Source organism: Hyaena hyaena, unplaced genomic scaffold (genome assembly GCF_003009895.1).
Source record: "Hyaena hyaena isolate Hyena2069 unplaced genomic scaffold, ASM300989v1 scaffold_290, whole genome shotgun sequence".
Lineage (NCBI taxonomy): Eukaryota > Metazoa > Chordata > Mammalia > Carnivora > Hyaenidae > Hyaena > Hyaena hyaena.
This window is the reverse complement of record NW_024080926.1, coordinates 1,744,620-1,768,275: the sequence shown is the minus strand read 5'-3', so window position 1 is coordinate 1,768,275 and position 23,656 is coordinate 1,744,620.

Sequence of the window (23,656 nt, the reverse complement as noted above, 5' to 3'; positions counted from 1 at the left end):
TGAGAGTGTGATGGTGTGCACGTGCCCGGAGAGAGCACCGCCAACCTAACATAAGACCCTTCTAGACAGACGTGCTTCTCAGGCAGAGACAGGCACACTTTTGCCAAACCGTGGTGGGAAACGTGTAGGAATGGAGTGCAAACTCCCTCCTGAGTGCCAGGCAAGGACACTGGGGGCAGCAACGGGGACGGAGCCCTCACCCACGCGGGACGTAAAGGCTGCGGGACAGGCGCTCACCCCCCGAGTGGGGGTGGACAGCTTGAGGCGAGGCGTAGATGTGTAGGACCTTGTGCGAGAAAACCAGCCTTGGCTCAGACATCGCACTTCCTGTCCTGGTGCCTTGGGCTGGGGGGTCACCTGCTCCGTGGGGACCCTCGCAAGGGTCTTTCAGTCCCTCCGCCCGGCCCCCCTGAATCCCCGTGACACATGTAACAGCAGTCTTCTCCAAATTCCCAGGAAAATCTTTGTTTCTTTGCATTAATTGTCCTTACAGTTTTGTAACTTGCTACCATGTGCATAAAACAGCTTCTGCTTCATAATTTAGATCGGATTTCCTGTGGAAAATACATCTAGCCATGGCTGGTCAAGCTTCCTGGTGCAGACAGGAGACACTGCACGGAGTGGGCACCAGCGGGGCCCCCGGCTGCCCTCAATCTTCTAGGTCTTGGCCTGTGCGGTGTGCAGCCTGCAATCAGCGGCCCATGGTGGGGTTTGTGTGCTTTTCTAGAAGGTATGCTATATTTCAGTTAAATTTGCAAACAACCGTTATGATGTTACGTGAATTGCACGCTGAAATCCGTCCAGGTGCCCCGCCACGGGACAGGTGTGAGTTCAACTGCCCCACCTGATCAGCTTCTCAGGACAATTCTGACTCAGCCAGCCAAGCACCTCTCTCTGGGAAATTCTGTAACAAAAGTATGTCTGCCCATAAGACAAAAACATGGTCCTCTACAGTTTTAATATGTTTTCAGTAAGGATCAAAACAGGCCTTTGCTTAAATCCAAATTTGTCAAAAATGTTTCCAATTAAAGAAAAAAGAAACTTTTGTTACCAAACCCTTCAAATGATTTTAGTGAATACACAGTGAGTATATTCACAGTGAGTAAAAGACCTTAGTACAGACTGGTTTTTTTAAAGTATTACTCATGGATTTGCAAGTATAGGATTATTCTAATGCTGATAGCTAGGGGTTAATTTCTTTTGAGCAAAGCTGAACTTTGGCAAAAAAATAATGTAGTGGAAGTTTATTACAAGATATAATATTTCATAACAATGTTTCTAAAGCTCTTGGCGTGATGGTGATGCATATATATTACTTAAATGGCATCTCTGTGGTGTGCAGAAAGGAGACAGCATCTTGTGTTTAATTTCTACTTCTTCTTTTCTACCTCCTATTTATTTATTTATTTATTTGTTAGAGAGTCCTGCCACCTAGTTTTCTGTCCAAGTATATTCATGAAATCTTATTTCATCTGCTCAGAAGAACCCAACTATATTGAAAAAGCAACATTCATACACTATCACTCATGACTCATAGATTGACTTATTTCACGAGTACTCACCCCTTAAAATACTTGGGGTCAACAGTCTCGTAAACCCAGAGAACTGGCTCCAAGGATTTTGCTGCTTCTACTTCCTCCTAAGCACTCATGTTCGATCCTCAAAAAAAATGCTAGTTGAATTGAATTGAGAGAAAAGACGCTGTGGCGAAGAGAGGCTAAAGGTATGCTTGTTGCCAAGGTTTCAACGTGTAGACAAATTTCCATGTGGATGGAATGCTCTGTGAAATTCTCTGGGTAGCTCAGTAAGTACCATTTAGGTCTTGGCATCAGTCTAGCAGGGATCTCGTTAGTTACAAAGCAAATTCTGTCACTTCAACATTTTGCACTTGCTCTTGAAGGATCCTCATGGGCTGAGAGGTAGGGTCTAGTTCTGGCTCTGGTACCCACCAGCAGAGGGTCCATATGACCATCTTTTAATTGCTTTACTCTAGAAAATCAGTGGGCAACAAATAGAGCAAAGTTTCTCTTATCAATTATTTCCTGAAAATAGTTTTTCTGGAAAAAAAGAAAACAAACATGTTCTTAGGACCACTGAATTTAAAACAAAAGAGGTTATTCAAAAGTAAAACAAGCTTTGGGATGCCTGGGTGGTTCAGTCAGTTAAACATTAAATTCTTGATTTCAGCTCAGCTCATGATCTCACAGTTAGTAAATCTGAGCCCAGTGCTGGGCTCCACACTGGCACTGCAGAGCCTACTTGGGATTCCCTCTGTCTACCCCTCACCCACTCGTCCTGTCTTTCTCTCTCAAAATAAGTAAATAAACTTTAAAATAATAAATAAAATAGGAGCGCCTGGGTGGCTCAGTTGGTTGAGCGCCCAACTTCGGCTCAGGTCATGATCTGGTGGTCAGTGGGTTTGAGTCCTGCGTCAGGCTCTGTGCTAACAGCTTGGAGCCTAGAGCCTGCTTTGCATTCTGTGTCTCCCTCTCTCTCTGACCCTCCCCCACTCATGTTGTGTTTCTCTCCATCTCTCAAAAATGAATAAACATTAAAATTTTTTAAATAATAAATAAAACGATATTCAAACAATAGTGAAATTATAGAAAAATGATATATATACATGCTTACTCCACTTCAGAAATGTGATACAACTGTAGTCAAGTTTGTCAAAAGCTTCATCATTTTCAAAGGAGTTGAGATCAATGTGAGTCTGAGATAAACTACAGAAAATTGGAAAATGGGCCAAAGTTATTGGGGAAATCTGGTATTCATTAATTTCTGTGTAGCATAAATTCATGTGATTTTTAAAAGGAAAACTTAAGAGGGTGGAAGGGATAGAAACTATTCCTTCTGGAGATTCAACTACAGTTTGAATAGTGGAGGTTACGTAAGCACAAGTAAACATGAGGGAGACGCCCCAGGCTCCTGAAGGTTCTGGAAGAAGGGGTTACAGAAATCATAGAAGTCGTTAGGAGAGAAACTTGTGTCTTGACCCCTGGTAAATGGAAACATAATTTAAACCAATCAGTAAAAACCTGAAGATGAACATAAAATTAAAATCAAAAAACTCTTAGTTGAAATGGAAATGTCATTATCCATGTGGCTTAGGATTCCATATCTTCTGTTACTATTATGAAGAAGGAGGAAGAGAAGAAGGAGAAGAAGGAGGAGGAGGAGGAAAGGAAGGAAGAGGGGAGGGGAAAGGAAGGGGAGGAGAAGAGGAAGAAGGAACGGAGGAGAAGGAGGAGAAAGGGAAGAAGAAGGAGGGGGAGAAAGAAAGGGGAGATGACTCACCATGAGAGAAAGAAAGAAAGAAAGAAAGAAAGAAAGAAAGAAAGAAAGAAAGAAAGAAAGAAAGAAAGAAGAAAGAAAGAAAGAAAGAAAGAAAGAAAGAAAGAAAGAAAGAAAGAAAGAAAGAGAAAGAAAGAAAGAAAGAGGGAGGGAGGGAGGAAGGGGAGATGAAGGGGAAGGGAGGAGGGGGAGGAAGAGGAAGAAGACAACTGTGGGAGACAGAAGAAAGGGAAATGTCCCACACGCACACCCACACCCACACCCACACGGGTTCATCACATGATAAGGAAAACACTTGACCTTCAAATTACACTCAGACAAGCCTAATGTCTCCAACAGCCCAAAGTGTGAGGATTCATGATAAGGTCATTTTGCGAGTTTACACCTGAGAACATCGGGCCATAGCCCTTCACCCGTCACCGACCAAGCTGCAAGACTTCAGCTCTTCCTCCCCCTCTCTTGTGAGGCTACGGGGGCACCGAGAGATAGTGCTGTCTTCCATCCGTGTCACACTCTGCCGGCGCCTCTGCCCTGGTGGCTGCTCTGGTCTTCCCTGCGTCACATCCGACGTACAGGTCACTGGCCTGAATCTGATGACCTGCCTGTGCTCTGCCCCACGCACTCACATGGTGGCGTTTATCCACTCTTGACTTCCTGCTCACGCACCCCTTATCCTGTAGGGGATGACTTTCCCATCCCATCCCTGGCCCGTGAAGACGAGAAGGAGGAGGAAGAGACGCTCCCAGAGAGGCCTTGCTTGAGCACTCAGCTGGCGTTTCCCCCATTTTCTACCTGTCTGTCCCCTTCCTGGCGTTATGGGTACCGTCAACGAGGAGGAGACTGAGTGAGTTCAGGTATCAGGCATCACTCTCCGTGAGAGCTCTGTTTCCACTTTTCCCAGGACCCTCTGCATAGTATTAACACTGGCCACATTCCATCCACACTGGGGGCACGGGGGGGGGGGGCGGTAAATGTAATGTATCTTCCCCTCCTAGGAATCCCACTGTTCCTTTCACGGTCGGATTTCCACTGCCAACCCCCTCCCACAAGTCCAGTCCTTCCAGCACATCTGACACTAAGGGCAGAGCTCCACTCCTTGTCCATGGATCCTGGGTGCCACTGGGAAATGAGACAGGGCTCGTCAACAACACCGAACTCCACAAGCCATACTGCGAAGCCCCAGCACAGCTCGGCTGGAGGGGTCTATGCTTCCATAAACAGAACGGTCTGCTTCTTTTGGTTTATTTCTCTCTGGAACGATGATTCTCTCCCACTGAGATTTAGTCGGTTCACTTGAAGAACAGTAACAGGCTGTCCTTAAGCAAGCAGATCTGTGAAATTAGTTCTGGTCGTCAGTGGGCTGGCCTGTATCCTCCACTGTGCAAACAAGCAAGAATTCAATAAGTCCTATAATAGAGGTACAATCTGAAGGAGAGACATGATGTCTTCTGGATGCAGGGAACAAAACAGCCATTATGGTAGGAGGCCACTCAGCCTGAAGCTTGAAACAGAGGAATCCATGAGGGGCAGAAAATTATATTGTATTCTATACTGAGGACACAGCTTTCTGAAAGAAAGAAAGAAAGAAAGAAAGAAAGAAAGAAAGAAAGAAAGAAAGAAAGAAAGAAAGAAAGAAAGAAAGAAAGAAAGAAAGAAAGAGAAAGAAAGGAAGGAAGGAAGGAAGGAAGGAAGGAAGGAAGGAAGGAAGGAAGGAAGGAAGNAAAGAAAGAAAGAAAGAAAGAAAGAAAGAAAGAAAGAGAAAGAAAGGAAGGAAGGAAGGAAGGAAGGAAGGAAGGAAGGAAGGAAGGAAGGAAGGAAGGAAGAGCACAAAAGGCAACCTCTGTGTTTGGAAAATTGCCAAGAAAGACCCTGTGGCTAAAATATAATGTGAATACGGGAGACGCCGAAAATGTTGGCGGAAGTGGATTCCAGAGCTCTTGCATGTCAAGACAGAGAGTTTGAAGCTTCTTTCAGAAAGCAAATTGGTGACACGATATAACCAGTCTCAGATTAGAGTGATGCGTTTTGTAGTATGTATACCAGGGGACCTTGCTACAGTTCTCCATGCACTGAGGGAGACATCCTGGTCCCGTAAGAGGCTGGCCAGCAGGTGCGGCAGGAGCCCTGGGCTAATGAGCGTGAGTGACGCAGCCTGCAGAGTCCTGGGTCACAGGGATCCCTGCTGTGCCCTCCTGGCCCGGGAGTGTGGCATCATCCCACAGCGTGCCCCCCTGTTGGCATTTACTTTGGATTCGGGCACCAACCCAGGATGACGGATGGATGTCATAGCAATAGAGGTACTGGAACTATTACAAAGTTGCTGCCGCGGATCCCGTTGGCTGTTAATATGCACATTTGAAAAGAACTCAGGGTCCCTTTGAGGAAATGATCAAATCAAAAGAAGATAGAGAACGATAGGTGGTGGCGACATGTGGGAATTATTTACACCACAAAAGACATCCTAAATGGCTCTATCATTCGTGCTCACATATGAGGATTTTTCATCCCAGCCACACACTCATAGTCTTTCTTTGCTATGGGCAAAATGTCTGTGTTCCTTCAACATTCATATCATTCAAATCCTCCATGTGTTATAATAAGGAGGTGGAGGCTTGGGGAGGTGATTGGGCCACGGGGGTGGAGCTTTTGTGCATGGGATTTGTTCCCTTGTCAGCTAAGTGCCCACAGATTTTGCATCCTCTCTCTCCCCATGTGAGGAAACAAGAGAAGATGATGCAGGTCTTCATCAGACCGGCTCAAACTGCCTGAAATAGTCCCCAAACCAGCAGCGGCAACGTGGGGGATCTGGCCCATGTCCTCCATGTCACTCACCGTGGTAGTTGGTAGAACCAGCCACCAAATCTCAGAATGGCTCCTTTCTGGCTTAGAAAGGGTACACTTCTCTACGTCCTTAAACACCAAATTGTGATGAGACTAACAGTAAAATAAGAGCCAACGTGAAATGTGTCACTTCCAAAGAGAAGAATGAAGAGCCAGCGTACATCTGCCGTATTTTTATCCCAGGGATGGGGTGACCACAAGAGCATGCCTGAAGATGGAGCGTCCACGAGCCTGGGAACCTGAGCAACCAAGAGGCGGGAGTTCAGGAGCTGCCCCAGCTGGGATCTGCAGAGGGGGCAGGGAAGCTCCTGTTGCACTAAGGAACTGAAAATGTCAGGTCGCTCATCACTGCGGCGGTGCTTCCCGTGTCCTGACTAACACGAATACGCATGGCTGTGCGGTACGAGGCGAAACTCTCCAATTCAGGAAGTTTGACAGTGGAACAAATTGGTCAAGCCATCAGATTATTTTGAAAGACCTTCTTTCTTGTCTTGAAGACATCAGGGTACAACATAAATAAATAAGGATGAGGTAGAAACTCAGCCAAATAGATAGAAATTGAACTTTTTTTATTGGAAAGGAGTAAAAGACTACAGACTAAAATTGACATATTGAACCTACAGAAATACTGAAGGGAGGTAAGAAGATTTCCTTATGTTTTAAAAGGAAGGCCAAGAAACATGTGGAAAAGGTTACCAGAGGAGCCTGTTGAAGTCAACAGTATAAATGCATTCAATAACCACTCCCGTCTTTTTCTGGAAGAAGAGGGGATTAAAGACAGAGTGAAAATGCAGGCAGGCAGGGCTGGAGTAACACAGAGTCTGGAATGACGGGCCAGATGGCCTTTTCCTCCTCCCAGAACTTCTTATAGAGTATTTCTGACATGCCTACGTTACAAACCACAATGCAGATAGAGTGCTTTCAGAAAAGGCCCGCATTCCGTTCCTGAACTTGAACATCTCACAAGTAAATCATTTTCAGATGTTCCCAAATTAGGAACATCTACAGTTGAAGTGAGGGTCTACTTTGCTCTCTGAAGGGTGTTTGATCTTTTCTATTCTATCAATTAACTGTCTGTGTTACCCTGTTTCCTCACTGCTGGGTCAGAGCATCTATAGAAAGAAAATGAGCTCCTGTCTGTGTGGAGACAGCCCCATGTTCCCCACGATGCCTCTGACAGCCCGCTCTCCCCACTCGGAGCGGCTGGCACTCGTTCCCCGAAGAGGAGGTGAGGAGTGATACCCAGGAACACGGAGGTCGTGAACCTGCATGGTCTTCTTCCTGCATGACACCGAGTGATTGTGAACACGGACTTTTGCACATGCACTGAGGAATATAAATGTAAGTTGCAAAATGAAAGAAACCATTTCAACAGGGCAACGCATGGCTCATTAAGTGTTCTTTTCCTTCTTCTTATTCTTCTCCTATCCCTCCTGTTTATCCCCCTCCCCCTCCCCTCCCCTCCCTCCCCCTCCCCCTCCTCCTCCTCCCCCTCCTCCTCCTCCTCCTCCTTCTTCTCCTTCTTCTTCTTCTTCCTTTTTTCTGTTAGCATCCTCCCTGTAGCATAGCCCTGGGGATAGACAAAGCAATGGCACCGGTATTAGTTGTACGCGCCTAAATGCGATTAACTCTACACTTAGCATTATTTTTAATCTTTAACTCTTGCAATGGACCTGGGCCTTAGATACTAGCTTTCACTGTCTAAAAATGGCAGAAATTATTCTTAAGCTGTGAGGCCTTCTTGTGGGATGAAGCAAGTGACAGAGACCGAGTGGAGCCAAGAGGGAGCTTGAGCCAGCGGTCTCTCCATTATATCACACTCCTTCTGGAGAAAGAGAATCAACAACCTTGGGGCTTTTGGCTGAAAACCAGTACCAGTCTTGTGTGGGGGCAGCACAAAAGGAACAATAAAGGCTTTGACAAAGGTGACCGACCGTGTGTGTGTGTGTGTGTGTGTGTGTGTGTGTATGTGTGTGTATGCAGTAAAATACACTCATCTTACATTTCAAGTTGATGAGGTTTTTAAAAGTCTATTTATTTATTTTGAGGTGGGGAGAGCCGAGCAGAGAGAAATCCAAGCAGGCTTCCATGTTGTCATCCCAGAGCCCTACTCGGGACTCGAACCACGAACCGTGAAACCATGACCTGAGCTGAAACCAAGAATGGAATGCTTAATTGACTGAGCCACCCAGACGTCCCTCGAATTGATAAGTTTTAACAAACGTGAAGACCTATGGATACAGCTGTGTCCCAACCATCCTACTCAAGATGAAGAGCTTTCAAGCCTTCTAGCTGCCCAGTTCCTCACTCCATACTGATAAGCACTTTTCTGACTTCTAGGGCCACACACTGGTTTAGCCTATTCTTGAAATTCCATCTAAAAGGGATCATAAAGCCATGTATTTTGTTTTTTTAAGTTTATTTATTTATTTTGAGGGAGAAATAGAGTGCACGAGCAGGAGAGTGACAGAGAGAGAGGGAGAGATAATCCCAAGCAGGTGCCAACCTGTCAGCCCGAGTCTGCCTAGGGCATCAAATTCATGAAACATGAGATCATGACCTGAGCCAAAATTAAGAGTAGGATTCTTAACTGACTGAGCCACCCAGGCACCCCTGTTTTGACAGTTTTTTTAAATATGACATGAAGTGTTTTCTTTTTAGATTCATCCATGTTAGTACAAATATCGGTAGTTCTTTTTTTCTTATTTCTGAATAGTACTCTATTGCATAAATGTCTCTTTATTGCTTATAAATTCTTATAAATTTTCTGCCTTTGGACTTTTTGTTTCCAATTTGGGACTTCATGAGTAAAGATGTAATAAATTTTTCTGTTGAAGTTATTTTGTGTGCATATATATTTTATTTCCTTTGGGAAAAATGCCTAAGAGTGGAATTGCTGGATCATATATACAATATAACACACAATTTTCTAAAGTGTTTTTAACATTTTTTGCTCCTCTAGAAAATAATTAAGTGTTCCAGTTCTTCAACATTCTATTTCCTATCTTATCAATTTAAGTTGTTCTAAAGAGGGCTCAGTGGTATCTCATTAAAAATAAATATTATTTTTTGGTTTACTGTGTGTATTTTGGCTTAATTGGCAATACTTTTGACCATGTAGAGAGTGGGAACCTTTCCATAATCCCGTGGTTGTAACTGGTGTTTCCATGGAGACTAATGGTAGGGAGCCTCTGTTCGTGTGCCTGTTACCCACCTACATATTCCCATGTGATATGCTTCTTCCAGTAGTTTGCTTATTTTTAATTGGGCTTGTCTTCTTATTATTGATTTGTAGGAATTACATAACTTACGTATGATATAAGATCTTTGCTAATTGTGTGTATTGTACATTATATTTTTCCAGCCTGAAAACCATTTTTTAAACTTCTTAAGAGAATCCCTTCAAAGTTATTAATTGTTATGCAGTCCAGTTTATTTTTTCTTTTATAGCTAATGCTGTTATGTCTCATATAAAAAATCTTTGCATAATCTAAGGACACGAAGATTATTTTTAAGTACATATTTTCTTCTAGAAGTGTTATATTTTATGTCATGATACCGTTATATGATGATGTGAGGTGAAGATCCAGGTAATTTTTAAAAATTATTTATTTATTTGTTCCACTAACATACTTTAGTCTCTCCCACTGAATTTATTTGTTTTTTTAATGTTTATTTATTTTTGAGAGAATGAGAGAGACAGAGCGTGACCAAGGGAGGTAGGCAGAGAGAGAGAGGGAGACACAGAATCTGAAATAGGCTCTGACTCAGGGCTCAAACCCACAAACAATTAGATCATGACCTGAGCCAAAGTCAGATGCTTAACTAACTGAGCCACCCAAGTGCCCCACTCACTGAATTTCTTTGTAACCTTTGGTGAAAACCAGTGCAACTTGGAGGTCAGTTTCCTGACACTGTTGTGGGGAAATTGTCATTGTAACAACATTGAGTTTTCCAATTCATTGTTATGAAATACCTCTCTTAATGTAGACTATTTTAAAGTATTTCTCAGCAATGTTTACAGTTTTCAGTAGAGTTGTTACGTGAGTTTTTCTTACTACTATGGGCTTCATGTTTCCTGAAGACATAATTAATTGAATATTTTAGACTTTTCCAATTGCTTTGCTTTGAGTAAAAAGAATTATAATGAAGTGAAGGAGAGGAGTTTCCCAGATAACTGGAGTTGTTATCAGCTTAAAAAACAATACAAAACTTTAAAATATTATGTAATTTCAATGGTAACCAAAAGGAAAATATCTATAGGATATCCACAAAAGGAAATGAGAAGGTAATCAATGCATAACACCATGAAAAGTCAATGAAACACAAAAGAGAGGCAGTAGGAGAGGAAAGAAGAGACAAAGAAGCTATAAGACATACAGAAAACAATCAACAAAATAACAATAAATTCTTCCTTATCTGTAATGACATTAAATGTAAATGGATTAAATTCCCCAATCAAAAGACATAGATTGGTTGGATGAATTTTTTTAAATGTCCACCTATGTTTTGTCCACAAGGGACTCATTTTAGATCTGTGGACACATGTAAGCTGCAAAGGAAAGGAAGGCGAAAATATAATCCATGCTAATGGAAACCAGAGAAGAGCAGAAGTGACTGTACTTGCATCAAGCAGAGTTGACTTTAAGTCAAAAACTTAAAGAGACAAAGAAGGACATTATATTAGGGTGTAAGCATCAATTAACTGATAAGACACAAGGATTATAAGTATTTGTGAGCTGCACCTCAGAGCAAACTTTGACAGACTTGACAAAATAAGTAGACACTAATAGAGGACTTCAAAATTTCTCTTTCAATAATGAGCATAACAACCAGATAGAAGATCAAAAAGGAAGTAAAATTTGTACCTGAACAACAGTGTAGAGCAAGTGGACCTAACAGATATATATGGAACATTCCACCGAACAACACAGAATTTAAATTCTCAGGTGCACACAGCACATTCACCGTGATAGGTCACATGTTATGTCAGGAAAAAGTCACAACAAATTCAGGACGATTGAAATCATACAATGCATTTGCTCCAATCACAAAAGAAAGTAACTAAAATTGATAGCACAAGGAAAACTGGAAAATCCACAATATGTGGAAATAAAATAAATAATAAATAGATAAAGCAAAAAGAATGTGTTGTTTAACATCCTCTTAAATAGCAGTTGGGTCACAGATACGGCATGAGAGTAGTTACAAAAGAACTCAAAACAGATAAAATTGGAAACAGCATACTGAAACTGAGAGGGAGTCTAAGCAGCAACAGCAGGGAAAGATCTCAAATTAATAGCCCAGCTTTACACCTGAAGAAACTGGGAAAAAATTAAACCCAAGGCTACATATGGAAGAAATTAATAAAAATTAGGGAAAGATAAACAAAGTAGATAATGGAAAGACAATAGAAAAATGTGAACCAAATCAAGACGTAGTTTTTTGAAAAGATGAATTAAGTTGATAACCCCTTACTTGATTAAGAAAAAATGATAGGAGACCCAGATCACTAAAACCAGAAAGGAAAGAAGAAAGGTGACCAGTGATGCCATAGAAATGACAAGAAGTATGAGAGACACCCTTGAATACCTGGGGTAAGCTAGTAGAAATGGGGAGATTTCCATGAACTAAATACCAACACTGAATCATGCAGAGGTAGAAAATCTAGAGACCAATAGCAAGTTCTTACAAAGACTTTTGGTAAGATTTGTATTATTTATTTTCTGTATGCTTGATAAAATCTACCAGCAAAGACATCTGGGTCTGGATTACTCTTTGTGGGAAGGTTTTTATTTATAAATTCAATTTTTCCCATACATACACCTTATTAAAATTTTCTATCTCTTGTGTGTCAGGAATTATGTTCTTCAAAGAATTTGTCCATTTCTAATTTACTGGTGACATTCAGTTGGTGACATTCTTTTATTACACTTTTATATTGACGCGATCTGCAGAATCCCATGGCTTACCCCAACACTGGTTTATTGTGCTTTCTCTCTTTTATTCTTTTTTTTTTTTAAAGCTTATTTATTTATGTGTTTTGAGTGAGAGAGAGAGAGTGCATGAACAAGTATTGGAGGGGCAGAGAGAGAGGAAATAGAGAGAGAATCCCAAGTAGACTCTGCCCTGTCTGCACAGAGCCCGAAAGGGGACTCGAACTCGTGAACCACAAGATCATGAACTGAACCAAAGCTGGAAGGTTACCCGACTGAGCCACCCAGGTGCCCCTCTTTCATTCTTAATCAGTTTACCTGAGTGTATTCAAATTATTAATTTTCTCAAAGAACCAAATTTTAGTTTTAGTAATTTCTAAATTAAATTAAATTAAATTGTTTGCTTACTACTGATTTTGGCTTTGCTCTCATAATTTTTTCGCTACTTATTTTAGATTTGATTTGTCCTTCTTTTCCTTCTCACTGTGGAATCTTAGGTCTTTGATCTTAATTTTATTTTTATTTCAATATAAACACTTTGTGTTTAAATTTCCCTGCAAATTCTGTTTTGGGAGCATGTTCCACACATTTTGTGTTTTGTTTTTATTTTCAGGTAGTTTGAAATATTTTCTAGTTTTCCTTCTTTTTCAATATTTTTAATTTTTTTCAACATGTATTTATTTATTATTTATTTTGAAGACAGAGAGACTGAGTGCAAACGGAGGAGGGACAGAGAGAGAAGGAGACACAGTATCTGAAGCAGGCTCGAGGCTCTGAACTTTTAGCACAGAGCCTGACATGGGGCTCAAACCCACGAACTAACTGTGAGATCATGACCTGAGCCGAAGTCAGACACTTAACCAACTGAGCCACTCAGATACCCTCCTCATTTTTTTTTTTTTTTTTTTGGTACTTTGACTCTGGGGTTATTACTATTTGCGGTTGTCTTCATGTATAATAAATTGTTAGTTTGTAATTCAAATGTTGTGATAAAAAGACATAATTTGTAAGATTTCAAACTTCTCAAACTTAATGATCTGTAATTTATGGCCCTGTTTATGTTCCCTCTTGTGAATGATCCATGAGCACCTGAAAGGAAGCTATTCTGCTATTTTTAGAGGTAGTGTTCTACAATGTCAGTTAGATCAATTCAGTTAATAGTATTTATCATTCCAGTGTTCTGTCTTTTTTTAAAAAAAATTGTTATGCTTATTTATTTTTGAGAGAGAAAGAGAGAGAGAGAGAGACAGAACACAAGTAGGGAGGGGCAGAGAGAGAGGGAGACACAGAATCTGAAGCAGCACCAGGTTCCGAGCTGTCAGCACAGAGCCCGACGCGGGGCTCGAACTCACAAACCGTGACATCACGACCTGAGGTGAAGTCGGACGCTTAGCCGACTGGGCCTCCCAGGCGCCCCCAGTGTTCTCTGTCTTAATTCACGGCGAGCCTACTGTTGGGTGAAACACTGAGAAAGAGGCAAAGCCTCTGCCTGTGACTGTGCATGTTGTCCATCTGTCCCTTGACTTCTGTGAGCGTCTGTCTTCACGCGGTGGGAAGTTGACAAGGAAGTGCACACGTGTGCGTGCGTGCGCGCACACACACACACACACACACACAGACACTTCGGGTTGTTCTGCCTTTTTAATATGTGGTGCTTCTGTACATAAGAAAGATGTCCGTTAGCTGGGAGTGTGAGACACACAGTCAGAGGACACCTGGTTCCGTGCTGGTGATGACCCCTCAGTTCCCACGACGACCTCCCAACAGCCGCGTCTGCTCTGCGGTTCTGTTGTTCTGCTTGGCTCTGGGCAAGGAGGAAGCTTGCCGCTGCCTTGACACGGGGGCTTTGCACTGTGCACAGAATGCACAGCCGTCCAGTGCCCTCCTCACGGATGAGGGGTCTTCCAAGGCGGCTTTTCTGGTTCCCACAGGACAGCCAGGTCTTCGGGGGAAGGCACCCTGGGACCCAGCGCACAGCTCTCACCCCTAAGGTCTGCGCTCAGATGAGTGGGAAGAGTGGATATGAAAGAGCCTGTTGCCGATAACAAATTGTTCACATTTCAGTTGGATTTTAAGTAATGACAGTGGCATTGTGAATCGCTCCATGGCAGTGTCCTCAGCCCATCCTGCTCCTGCGTGCTTTCCTCGGCTGAACCCAGTCCACTACAGCTGTGGTGGGTGCCCAAGGGCAGCCTGGTCACCAGCCACCAGCTCGGTCTGACTCACCTCTGCAGAGTACCAGGCGGGTGTGAGGAGGTGGGAGAGGACAGAAGGAAGGGGCAGGTAGCGACATCAGCGAACTCGGAAATACCTTGTAAGGACTTGAGAAAAGACCTGGGGCACCTGGGGGCTCAGTCAATTAAGTGCCCGACTTCGGCTCAGGTCATGATCTCGTGGCTTGTGGGTTCGAGCCCCGTGTTGGATTCTGTGCTGACAGTCAGAGCCTGGAGCTGCTTCAGATTCTGTGTCTCCTCTTTCTGCCCCACCCCCACTCACTCTCTGTCTCCCTCAAAAATAAATAAACATTAAAAATGTTTTTAAAAAAGAAGTCGAGAAAGGCTGTGAACGTGCAACATTTAACACCGGTCTCTCATTAACTTAATCTGCGACATGTCACTTCTCCTTGGCTCCAGTGCCTGCATCCGAAAGTAGGTTGCTGTTGTGATCATCGTTCAGATCAAACCCACCTCTGACATTCTGCCACCTTATGGTTCCTTTTTAGTCTTGGAATCATGCCACGTATACATATTCAAAGGTTGATTATTTTTTGGCCTGTTTTTTTCCCCCTCATTTCTTGAAATCCAATCCTGTTCACATCACTAGAGAGATTTTATTTTTTGTAACAAGGTCCCCATATCCTTTTATGGCTTTGATCCTATCATCCATATATAACTTTACATCATGAATTCATCACTCAAAATTCCATCTGCAAGAAGCAACATATTCTTTACAACCCTCACTTTAGTGATTGTATGATATTGTCGTGTGATTAAATAATAACCTATTCAAATATTCCATTACTATTGGGTATTAGCACAATTTCCACTTTTTCTTCATGATAAATAACACGAAATGAACACTTTATGCGAAAAGATCTGCCTGCCTTCCTGCTCGTGCTGGCCGGATCTTCCAGAGGAAATGTCCAGAAGCACTGCCTCCCCATCACAGCCAAAACCATCACCAAAACCACCATCACAACCCGGACAGCTTTTCATATTAAGGTGGTCTGCAGCCAACCCGTTTCCCTCTCAGACTGATGTACAAGAGCACCCATCCTGTGTTGGCACTTGCTCCCTGGACAGCTGGGGTCCTTCTTTCTGGGTGTTCCTCCTTCTGAGATCCATGGTGCAGGCTTCTCCTCAAAGGGGGCACCCCCGCTGTGTCCCGGGCTAAGACCCCACACAGTTGTCCCATGAAAACTCTAGTCCGTTAAACTACAGTTTGCGTAGGACCCCAGTCCATTATTAAGGCTTCTGTCTCTTACACTTTCTGTCTAAGACCTCTAGAACTTTCTGTCAACCCTCCCAGGAGTTAGGGCTGTGGAGATTCTTGATACCATCAAAGCCCCCCACACACAAGATGTTATGATTCAACCAGCTCCTGGCAGGAAACCTGCTACTCTTCTCTTCCTTGAACGCCCTGTGACTTCTACTGCTCCGAGTTCACGTCAAGGAGACCATACACTGAGTTAGCATCCATCTGCAGGCCCAAGAGCTTTCCATGTCACTGGCAGACATCATCTTCCTCACAGAAAAGCCAGGAGAGCATATACGATTGCAATCCTGGCCCTGCAGAACTCTACAGTAATCAGCCATCCTTTGATCTCTATTACTGGGGTCCATCCCATGAGTTCTAATCAGACTTAAATGATTGATACACCTGGCATCTTTCCCAGCTAGGATATGGACTCAGACATTCAGGTCAACACCCGCTCTTCAAGGTAAATGTCCCTGCAGTCCTTTGTTACCCCTTTTTTTCCCAGCTTGATCACGGATCAAAGAAAAAATAAGTGTTAGTATTTATCAAATCTCCCATCTAAAAAAATAAAGTCCTAAGATATGTTCTTGTCTGGAACTACAAACAACATAGAAAAATTGGGATTTAAGTTTCCTAGAATTTCCTGGTACAATGATTAAAAATATAAGCTTTCCAGTCAAACTTCTTAGTCATGTCTCAGGTCTTCCATATAGAAATTGTGATCTTTGATGACTTGCATACCTACTGTGAAGTCTTGTCCTCATCTGAAAAGGGAGAGTATGATCAGGGCTATTTCATGAGGAGTTGTATGGGTTCAATAAAAAATATGTAAAATCTTTCACAAACCACGTGACATATAATAACCACTCAATGATTTCTAGCAATTACTATCATTAAAAAACATCTAAACTCCCAATGTATCAGAACTGACTCATCTGACAGGGACATATCTAGACTCAATGCAAATAGTGTTTCAACTCCTTATTTTGGGGGCACCTGGGTGGCTTAGTCGGTCAGGCATCCGACTTTCGCTTAGGTCATGATCTCGCGGTTCGTGGGTTTGGGCCCCGCGTCGGGCTCTGTGCTGACTGCCAGCTCAGAGCCTGGAGCCTGTTTCAGTCTGTGACTCCCTCTCTCTCTGACCCTCCCCTGCTCACGCTGTCTCTCTCTCTCTCTCTCCTAGAAATAAATAAAACATTAAAAAAAAAACTCCTTATTTTGGGTATATCAAAAAGTGAAAAAAAAAAAAAAGAAAAAATGAGGAAAGTTATATTAATTGTTGAGGTAGCAATTCCTTTCCGGTTTTATGGAAATGATGTCCTCACCGTACGACTGTGGATATTGAAAAAGAGCCAATGATCGAGTACCTTGAACATCATTTTATCTTTGTTCCCATACTTTTAAAAGAAGAAAATGAGAAGTCTGCCTGAGAGAGTCAATTAAAGCCGAGGTTAGTCTAAATCTGGTTCCTTCAGATTTCTAAGTCCAATGTGCCTCAGATCTACAAGGTCACTGCCAATACTATCCTGGGGTTAGGAAAGATTGGACGATCTGCCTTACCATGTTTCCACAATTAGGCTGCCCACCCTTCCCTCACAGAGATGCTAAATATGGAGCTAAGTTCTGAAAGGGGGAGAGAGAAGGTTTGACTCATTTGAGATGGCATCCAGATATTTGAGACTGGCAGAGCTGCTGAGAAAGTATTAAAAGCTCATTTATAAAATGAGGGAAGAATTGCTTTTCAACAAATCGTTCCGGGAAATCTGAGTATTTGTATGAAGAAGAATGAAGTTGAATTTCAAGCTCATACACATCACATCAAATACAAAAAGTAATGCAACATTACCTAAATGTAAGGACCCAACTTATAAAATATTTAGGAGAAAACATAGGAATAAATTTTTGTCACGTTGCATTAGAAAATGGTTTCTTAGAGGTGCCTAGGGAGCTCAGTAGGCTGAGTGTCCAACTTTGGCTCAGGTCTTGATTTCATGGTTTGTGGATTCGAGCCTCGTGTCAGACTCTGTGTTGACAGCTCAGAGCCTGGAGTCTGCTTCAGATTCTGTGTCTCCTCTCTCTCGCTGCTCCTCCCCCACTCACTTTCTGTCTCTGTTTCTTTTTCTCAAAAATAAAATTTTTTTAAAAAAGAAAATGGTTTCTTAGACATGATAGCACATACACAATAAAAGAAAAAAAAAACATGTTGAACTTCCTAAAAATCAGACACACTTAAGTCTCAAAGGACAGCATTGAAAATGAAAACACAGCCTGCATAATGGGAGAAAATATTTACAAGTCATATAGTGGAGGAGGTACTTGTATTAAAAGTGAATAGTCTTCAAAAGGGAAAGGATCCTAATAGAATTTTTTCCATGAAAGATATAGAAATGGCCAATAAGCATGTGGAATATTCTCCACATCATTCATCACTAAGGAAATGCAAACCAAAACCACCATGCGGTACCACTTCACACCCACGAGGATGGCTATAATCATAAAAACAGACAATACCAGGATATAGAAAAGTCAGAACCCTCATTCACTGGTGGCTTGGATATTTTAAAATGGTGCAGCTGCTTTGGGAAGTGGTTTGGAATTTCTTCAAAATGTTGAGCATAGAGTTACCATACGTACCAGAGGGTCCATCTCTAGACATAGACCTAAGAGAAAGGAAGACAGTGCCCACACAGGAACCAGTATGTACACAGGAGCATTACTCACCATAGCGAAAATGTGGAAACGACTCCAATGTCCACAAAGGATGAGTGGATAAACACACTGTGGTACATCCAGACGATGATATAGTATTCATAGGAATAAAATATTGGCACACACTGCATGTGAAATCATTACTCCTGGTGAAAGAATCCAGACACAAAATGCTACACGTGTTATGATTCCATTTATTCAAAAAGTTCAAAATAGGCAAATTCATAGAGACATCAAGTAAATTAGTGACTTCCATGGACTGGAGAGAGGGGTAAAGGAAATGAGAGGTAATGAGTATAAGGTGTTTTGGGGCAATGAACATGTTTCTAAAACAGACGGTGATGATGCTTATACAACTCTGTGACTGGACTAAAATCGTTAAATTGTACACTTTAACAAAGTGAATATATTGATACTTAAATATGTAAATTGTATCTCAAAAAATGTTAAAATTCATCTATGGGGCTGCCTATAACACTGGAGAAAGCTAATCTTAATCAGGTACAAGAATAGAGTCAAGAACGGTACTTGGAACTGAAAGGCGATGGGTTGGGTATACACGGGTGTGGACAGGGAGATGACTAGCAAGGCAGAAATATGACAGGAAGGCCCATGACCTTTACAACAGCTAAACTACGCACAGTTCCGATCGTGTTGGGTTTGGCTCAGGAGGAATGGAAGGGTCAGTCCAAATCAGTGGCTCAGAGTATGTGGCCCAGGAGCTCCTGAGTGTCTCCAAGACTCTTTAGTTGATCCATGAGGACAAACTAATTTTCGTAATAAAACTAAGATGTCATTTGCCCTTCTCAATCTCATTCTCTAATGAGCATATGGTGGAATTTTCCAGAAGCCCTACCTGATGTGAGAGGACACCACTGTGCTGGCCGTGAATGGAGCGCATGCTTCCTTGTGCTTGAACTTTAAGCATTTCTCAGTTTTAATTTCTAATATGTTAAACTTTGATAAAGCAAACACAAATTATAGACATTTGGTAACTTCAATTTTTAAGAGTGCAGTGGAGTTCTGAGATGCAAAAATTTGAGACCCTCTGGTCTGCGTTCAAACAATGGGTGGAGGTAGGTAGGTGCCGGATGCTTTTACAACAAATGATGATCCTGTGGGGATGCTGTGTACAGACACGAGTGGGCTATGTGCGGGCTACCCAGATTCGGGAGGCTCTACCACACTTCACACTTAATTCAGTTTCTCAAATACTGAAGCCCTAGTAATAATGAGGCCAATGAACATTGGTGCCACGTGCCAGAGATGGAGAGGAAATCAAACAGGCACAGACAGTGTCTACACGTCTGGGGTTTGGACTCCCTTCATACCCTTAGTTCCTAGCTTTCTTGTTCTGGAAATGAGAAAATGGGAAGGTTCTCTTGGTCATGGCCAATTAACTTGTTCTCTTTCTCACAGTTATCTTTTGTAAGGAGCTATTTCTGTGACCTCCCTTTCAACTACATCTTCTCCATGCAGGTGTGATGTCACGTCCTTACCTCTGTTCTTGCACTAATTAAGCTGTGTGTTCCTGCAAGTTACCTCACTCGATACCTGATACCATCAAGGGCAGCGGCTCTTGGCTGCTCAGAGCCGTATCCCCAATGCCTGGCATCATGCCTTGTTCTTAATGAGTGCTCAATAAAGCTTTCGCTGGAATAAATGCAACGATGAATTTTCCCCTGCAGAACATAATTAGGTGGCTCTCAGACACTAGCAGTGAATGTGAAAATACTCTGGATTCCGCTGCGGAGCGGCCAGAGGCTGAATAGTGAATGGGCAGCCCTCAGCCCAGACCCACTCACCATAGAGACCAGGCAAGTCTAGTGCCCAGGACAGCAACACAGCAAGAGCTTCAGGAAAGGTCGGTCTCCCGCAAAGCTTCAGTAAGAGCCGATGTACTGGACTGTGCTCGCCAAAGTCTCCCACAGCTACCGCCATCTGGCCACCTCCTGCTGGCTGGGTTTGCTCTCCAGCCCCCAATGAGGGCGGGACCCTGGGACAACAGCACCATGCCTTGGGCATGGCCACAGGGGTCTGACGCTTGACTCACGAGGAGTGTCGGAGAACAAGCTTTGGTCCTGGAAGATGCCGCCTGGATGAAGAAGACAGAATGTGAGGTTCTCTCCAGAAAGAAGGATCCTGGAAGCATCTGGTTTTTGTACTACTTTCTGGACACACTGCTTTCCTCACCCAAATGTGAAGAATACTTGGAAGGAAGTAATAGCTATGTTCTCACTCAAAAAACTACTCCTTTTTTTTTAAAGAAAAAAGTTTAGTTATTTTGAGAGACAGAGCTCAAGCAGGAGAGGGGCACAGAAAGAGAGAGAGAGAGAGAGAGAGAATCCCAAGCAGGCTCCGTGTTGTCAGCACAGAGCCTGACGGGGGGCTCGAACCCATGAACTGTGAGGTCATGACTTGAGTTGAAACTAAGAGTGGACGCTTAACCAACTAAGCCAGAAAGATGCCCCCAAAACTACTTCTTTTTTTTATTTTTTACATTTATTTTTGAGAGACAGAGTGAGACAGAGTGTGAATAGGGGAGGGTCAGAGAGAGAAGGAGACACAGAATCTGAAACAGGCTCCAGGCTCCGAGCTTGCTGTCAGCACAGAGCCCGATGCAGGGCTTGAACCCACGAACCATCAGATCATGTCCTGAGCCGAAGCTGGACGCTTAACCTACTGAGGCACCCAGGTGCCCCTAAACCTACTTCTTGCTAAAGATTCTCACCCTGGGGGCAATGTTTCTAAACAGCTTAGTGACCAATGCCAGGGGTGAGGGAACAAGACACTCAAGGGCACATTTATGGCACGGGCGGGGGAAAGGGTGTTATTTAAGAATTACCCGACTAGGAGCACCTGGGTGGCTCAGTTGTTTGAGCACTTGACTTCGACTCAGGATCGTGTGGCTCGTGGGTTCGAGCCCCACATCAGGCTCCACGCTGTGAGTGTGGAGCCTGCTTGGGATTCTCTCTCTCCCTCTCTCTCTTTCTCTGTGCCCCTCCCCCATTTGCATACGCTCTCTCTCTCTCTCTCTCTCCCCCAAAATAAATAAACAAACAAATAATTTGAAAATTATCTATTTGGGCAGCCAGAGGAAGCTCACACGTTGTGTAAACACGAGCCTTCAGCTCACCCTGGTAACTAATGTGGCAGAGCCTTCTGGTAGACCCGAGCCAGCAGCGGGCCCACAGCTGCGGCGGGCAGGGACGCGTTCTGTGGGTCAGCAGGTGGGGACAGAGTTTCAGCCACAGTCACGAGGTTTGGGAGACTACAGGGGTGCTGTCCCCTCAGCAAAATACAAACGAGGCAGCGCCCTGAATGCACAGTGTGGAGCGAGAGCACATACCTGATGCTCAGAAAACGTCACGCCCCAGGCCCTTGGTTTTAGATGTTCCTGGGGTGTCCCCGGAGCCGGTTCGGGGCCGAGGCACCCAGGAGGCAGGAGAGAAGCTGCTGAGGGCCCGTGGGGCAGAGTGTTAGGGCAGGGGTGCAGGTGGGAGGGAACGAGCAGTGTGCCCCGAGTTCTGCCCCGTCCTCCGTGCAGGCCCTGCAGACCACGGGCGGCCCCAGAAGGAGGCCGGGACAACGGACTCAGAGGTTTCTGCTGCCCGAGGCCCCAGGAACGGGTGGGCCCCAGGCTGCCCGGCACCGGGGCGAAGGGCGAGCCGGAAGCACGTGCGGACCACCCCCCACAGAGCAAACGGAGGAAAGCCCAAAATGATGCGGGAAAGGACACGTGGGGCGGGCGAGGCTCAGAGAAGTCAAGCAGCTTGCTCAAGGTCAGGCTGCTGGGAGCCAGGACTGAACCCCCATCCCGCGGATCCTGAGGTCCGGGCTCCCGGCCGCTGCCCCTCCCCATGCGGTTATTCGGGGCATCCTCGGCGGAGAGGAAAGTGCATCTTACTCTCTGTGTATTTTAGGATGTGAACTCTCCGGGGCACGCGAACGGCCGAAAAGCCCGTTGAATGCTGGGAGCTTCGCTACTTCTACATCTGAAGTACAAATTTTAAAAAGCCCGCCTCAGAATTCTGGCTTTGCGGCCACGTGCACGGGGACGGGGCTCTGCTCACCTCGGCCGTGTGGTTGGGGTGGTCTTCTGCTGTCTGGCGTTTTCGTTTGCTCTGGCTGCTGTAGCAATTACCCCCCAACGCGGGGGCTTAAATAAAAGATGGTTCTTTTCATCATTCTGGAGGCTGGACCTGCGGGACCAAGGAGCCACTGGTTCATTCCGGGGGAGCCCGCCCTTCCTGGGTTCCCCCGTGTCCCGACAGGGCAGAGAGCCAAGACGGAAGCGACCTCTCTCACGTCTCTTCTCATCAGGGCACTAATGCCTCGTGAGGGCTCCTCCCTCGCGAACTGATCACCTCCCAAAGGCTCCGTCTCCAAATACCATCACATTGGGGATTCGGGGTTTGGAGGTTCAAGTCATGCAGTCTGTGACCTACAGAAAGGCAGACAGAAAAGCAGGCAGGCAAAATAATACATTATAAGAGTGAAGGCATGTGTAAAGCATACGCAAAAATCTGTCCAAGAAATCAAGGAAGGCTTCTTGGAAGAGGAAGCATTTTTCCTCAGGAACAGATACGCAAGCAGAAGAGATTCCAGACAAAGGTAATACGAGGGTCTGAGAAAGGCTGGCGTGAGCAGAGAGCCCCAGGCGGGGTCACAATGCGGGACCGCGCCGGGCGGAGGGGCGGAGGCCGGGGGACGGGGCCGTGGCCCTGTGCGGAGGAGCCACTGACGAATTCTTGGACCAGGAGACGACAGTATCATTTTACGTTCACAGCGGTCTTTCATGTGCCAGAGTGGAGAGTGGGCTGGAAGCACTCTGAAGGCTGGGGAAGCGGCTCCAAGGAAGTGAAGGGGTTCAGAGTCTGCGACGGGCACTGACAGCTGGGCGAGAACAAAACCAGAACCAGGACAGGACACTGGGTTAAATAATTTGAGCTTTAGATAAACAACACCTTCCACACCTGTTTGCTACAAGTGTGTCCATCCCACGTGAAACTGGGCGATGCTCACTGCCAGCCCGGTCTTTTCTCCCTGTATTCTTTTTTTAAGTTTTTATTCAGTAGTTTTGGAGAGAGAGAGAGAGAGTGAGAGAGAGAGGGAGAGAGGGAGAGAGAGAGAGGAGAGAGCGAGAGAGCGAGAGAGAGAGGGGAGAGAGGAGAGAGAGAGATAGCGAGAGAGTGAGAGAGAGAGAGAGTGAGAGAGGAGAGAGAGAGCAAGAGAGAGCGAGAGAGAGAGGAGAGAGCGAGAGAAAGAGGAGAGAGAGAGAGAGTGAGAGAGGTAGAGAGAGAGAGAGTGAGAGAGGAGAGAGAGAGCAAGAGAGAGCGAGAGAGAGAGGAGAGAGCGACAGAAAGAGGAGAGAGAGAGAGAGAGGAGAGAGAGAGAGA